A 5,007-nucleotide genomic window follows, 5' to 3' on the forward strand; every position below is an offset into this window, starting at 1 on the left:
CTTTGTGCGTCCCTGTCCGGCCCGCGTGAGGCCAATTATAAATTACAAAATAAATTTTAAAAAGTATCTATGTCGAGTGTGCAATACAACGGTGCTGCTTTTGTTTTGAAAATCGTTATTTGTATTACTTCCGTGTGGACGTATGCGTGATTGTGAGTGAATGTGAACAACTGCAATTACAAAATAAAGTTGAAAAAACATCTATGTCCTGCGCGCAATACAACTGTGCTGCTTTTATTTTGAAAAGTATTATTTATGGGCGTGTGTCCGTGTGTAACCTGCGAGTGAAGGTGCACATGCAGCGACAAGTGATGCACGGTTTACACCCGAGACGCTAAAAAGAGAAAAGTTGATGAGGAATGGCGTGTTTTCAACAAGACATGGACTGCAAAGCAACGTCCCCTCACCTAAGGTGCGTGCCTGCGCAATTGCGCACTGCTCAAGCGTCCGCTGCGCGCAGCAAGTATATGCCGCGCACCAAATCAAATCCCATCTGAATTCTAAACAAAATAAACATATTTATTCTATGTAATTTTGCAATGCAACTTTGAGTGACAGTGACAACAAGCGGCCCTAACGGTGTTCGTCAACACCGTTCAATTGAACACCGTTCAATTATTGAAGCACCTCTATCGAGATGCTTCGAGGACAGGAATTATATCGATCACTTTATTGAACAAAACTGTTTATATTCGGACATAACCACACCAAAAACATGAGTAAAACAATTCTATCTCGAAAAACTAGTCATTTTCTGCCGTACAAACCAGGCCAAAACCAACTTGTCATCTGTCACCAACACGCATAGCACTAAACCACTGGTGCGTTTAAGGCCACACAAAAAGTCGGACAACTCAAACACCACACAAAGTTACACTATGACTCCTCAGTCATACGTGTGCTTATTTTACTGTCATTTATTATTAATGTTAATTTATATATATTAGTCATGGAATGCTGTTACACACACTATGTTGAAGTATTACTATTATTATTATTATTATTTATCTTACGGTATATATCAAAAATAATATTGAGCAAAATTTAATTGAAATATTGTCGATGTGGCCCTCCAGCAGTGCTCGGGTAGCTCATGCGGCCCCCGGTAAAAATTAATTTCCCACCCCTGCCATACAACCCTAGTTACTTGTAAAAAAAAAACCTGCTCTTTATTTGCTGCCATCGATTCAAGGGTATCATCGCCACACGACCAGAGTATTTCAAATCTCTGTCGTCGGCCTAATTTCGGTCCAAATTCTAATCCGGCACCATTTTCTTGCGTTTCTTCACATTCCTTCACGTCCTCCGAAGACCGGACCAAGGTCCGGGGCAGCGTCTCCGTCAGCCTATCAAGCACGCTGGCAGATAACCGCTGCTTTTAGCCCCGAGTGTTAAAAACGATCAAATTGTGCTCTGCTTAATGCTCGGCCTTGTCCCGGTTGCCAAGAGGGATGTATGGGCCGGCTTTTACCGGCCGACATGAAATACTCACCAGATGGACTTTCTCCTATCCTGCTCATAAAAGTTCTGAAGACAGTTCACAAATCAAGGCCTCGCTCTATTATGTTAAGCGTTTGGCTTGTTATTGTTATAGTACATTTGCAAATACGCCTGTAATTTATCGCCTTGCCAGGAGCTCCACCCACCCAGACATCTCACACACACACATGCACACACACACACACACACACACACGTGTATTAGACCTAATATTGGCTTGGTAGACAGATACACACATATGATGACGGCTTCCGGTTGCGTGATAGCCAGGAGAGGAAAAAATTGGAAAGTGAAATTCAAGATGCGAAAAAGAAGAACTGTGGCTTTTCCTAAGGGGGGAGGAGGGAGTTGGGGGGGGTGGGGGGCTCGGCCGGGATTTCCGGAGGACTGGAAAGTGGACCCCGTGGTAGTGAAAGTGTGCGGTGGTGTGGGTTTGGGGGGGCGGGGGGGGTCACTCGCTATTGATGCTGCTGCTAACATGGCAGAAATGTTAACAGTCATATAGTCTCTATAGATTTTTTTTTTAAGTGGACATTTATGATTTCTTATTCGATTATAATCACAGGTAAATAAATGTCATTGTAGTATTTGAAAAAACAGTATGCTCACTGTAAAAAAAAAAAAAAAAAAAAAAGGCAGTAGATTATGCAGTAAAGAACTGGCAGTTCAGTCGCCAGAATTTACAATAACAAAAAAATATATATAAAAATAAAATATATATATATATATATATATAGTCGAGGTTTCTGTGGTTTAGAGTAGAGTTTGAGTTTATTTGGAACATGCATGCATACAACATGATACATCACAATTTCCAGTTTCTCTTTTCAACATGTTCGAAAAGGAATAGGAAGAAACAGAGCTTATTTAATCCCACCCCTTTTCTTTTACATAACAGTTGCTAAAACATTTGTTCACTTCCTGTTCTCACTTTATTCACAATATACTCCATAAGTAATCACAATAGAAATACATAAATAAATAAACAAATAATACTCGGTGAAGTAAGTTACATTTCATATGTAGTAAGCAGTAAGTATGCAGTAAGATTATTTTGAAAATGAATGGATGGATGGATGAAATAAATTCCGAATGTTTATCATGGTTCTTTTCTTTGTACTTTGTAAACACTTTAAGTTTGAAGAGTTTCTTGAAGTGGATTATATTAGTACATTGTTTGATTTATCCGTTATACAGTGCTCAATACCGGGGTATAGAGCGGAATATGTGTCCATGGGCAAGACACTTCACCTTTGCTCCTGATGGATGCTGGTTAGTGCCTTGCATGGCAGCTCCTGCCATCAGTGTGTGAAAGTGTGTGTGAATGGGTAAATGTGGAAATAGTGTCAAAGCGCTTTGAGTACCTTGAAGGTAGAAAAGCACTATACAAGTATAACCCATTTATCATTATAATATACGTTAGGTCCGGAAACACACACAAGAAACACAGAGGCTATTTCATCCCTACAAGCTTTTTTCCACTGCTCTTCGGTGGATTTTCTTCACCCGAAGAGCAGTGAAACCTACGAAACGGGCTTGTAGGGATGAAATAGCCTCTGTATAGCCTAACGTATATATATATATATATATATATATATATATATGGACCAGAAATTTAAAGTAATAATGAAAATGTTACAGTTTTCCATTTACAGTAATACACTGTAAAAAAAATAACCAAAAAAAAACGCAGATTTTACGAGGCAGCTCAGTCGTTAAAAAATTTACAGTAAAATTAAAAGTGGTGCGGTTTTTCGATTTATAGTAATTCACTGTAAAAACAAAAACAAAAAAGAAGAAAAAAAAAGTGGTAGATATTAAGGTAAAAAAAACAACCTGGCAGCTAAGTCGGCAGAATTTTACTGTAGAAATAAAACTGGTATCGTTTTACAGTAATGCACTGTAAAAAAAATAATTAAAAAAAACATACCCCTTTTATTTTTACAGGAATATTCTAGCGCCTGAGCTGCCAGTTTTTTTAACCGTAAAAATAAATAAAATGAAGGTGGTACCATTTTTCCATTTACAGTAATGGGCTGTAAAAACAAACAACCATAGATTTCACTGTAAACATTCAGGGGTAAGTTGTAAGCCAGTCTTCGATCGGAGGTTGGACTTGGTTGCAAATTTATGTTAAACTTCTTATTTTGCACTCAAAAAAATATATATTATTAAACACCTTATACCCTATGAATTTGTTTTAGAACAACAAATCCATCCGTCCATTTTCTACCGCTTGTCCCTTTCGAGGTCGCAGGGGGTGCAGGAGCCTATCTCAGCTGCATTCAGCCCATGCATTTACTAAATTCAAGTTTGATTTTGAAAAAAAAGCATAAAAATTGTTGCACATAAATAAAAAAAAGTATTACATTTTTTTGCAATGGGGTGGTGGGGGTCTCAAAATAAAATTCTGATTCGGGCCCCAATTTAGCTAGGGACGGCCCTGCTGTCAAATCTAACATTTTTCCCTAGAAAACTTTTATATTTTGCACCTTTTTCCCAGCACACCCCTGTTTAAATACTTTAAAAAATGATCTTAATAAATAATATTTTCATTATTATAATTAATATTATTTTTCTAAATGTTTCTCGTGTGGCAGAAAATATATGCCTTATTTTTAAATGTATGGATTAATAGCTGCTAATTTAGTGCATGTAAAAATCAATCAACGATAAAAGACTTTGCAGGAAGATGTAGACTTTGCTTCTTCCTACTCCTTTTCAGACATATTGCAACTCACCCATGCTGAGTGTCACATTGCACAATATCATTGCTGATTCGCAGGTGGGAAATGACTCAAGTTACTCCCAACGGTTTTAAAATGAACCCAAGAGTTGATGACAACAAGCGCAAAGCAATAATAAGACCATGGCAATTGAAGCTGGAAATGTCCTGCAGGTGAGAGGGTTTTGTAAAAATTCTGTAGAAATAATCGTGACTTTTTATTTCAGCCTTTAGTTTTTCTGTAGCATGTGAGTGTGAGACGTGTGAGAGCAGCACTATACATGGAGCAGCTGCATGCAGAGAGAAGACTGCAGGGTCTGGATAAATAAAATATACTCATTCAGGTCACGGCTGCTATCTGGAGCTGGTCAATGTATACAAACTATAAATCCACTTTTTTTTCCCCTTTTTTTTTTTTTTACTATATGCTGCAAGAGTCTTGGAATCTTGTGATTTCTGCTTGCTGAGAAAAAAAATCCCTTGCTTTTTCTTATAGAACTATTTTATTTATATAATTATTTTTTTTAGTTAAAACAATCTCATCTTTTTATTATCAATTCTTCTTTTGCTGCAAGTATTAAATAAATCAATTTAGGAAAGCATTATTTTTAAATATTTTTATTGCATTTATTTTAAATTATGAGGGTTTTTTTCACTAATTTATTTCCGACACAACAAACAGAAAGGATTGTAACTTTTTTTTTTTTAAAGTATCTTAGTAAAATATCTTCATCTACAAAAACAATACTGAAAAATGTGTGTTAAAAAAGGAGCAGAAAGAA

Source organism: Entelurus aequoreus, linkage group LG23 (assembly GCF_033978785.1).
Source record: "Entelurus aequoreus isolate RoL-2023_Sb linkage group LG23, RoL_Eaeq_v1.1, whole genome shotgun sequence".
Classification (NCBI taxonomy): Eukaryota; Metazoa; Chordata; class Actinopteri; order Syngnathiformes; family Syngnathidae; genus Entelurus; species Entelurus aequoreus.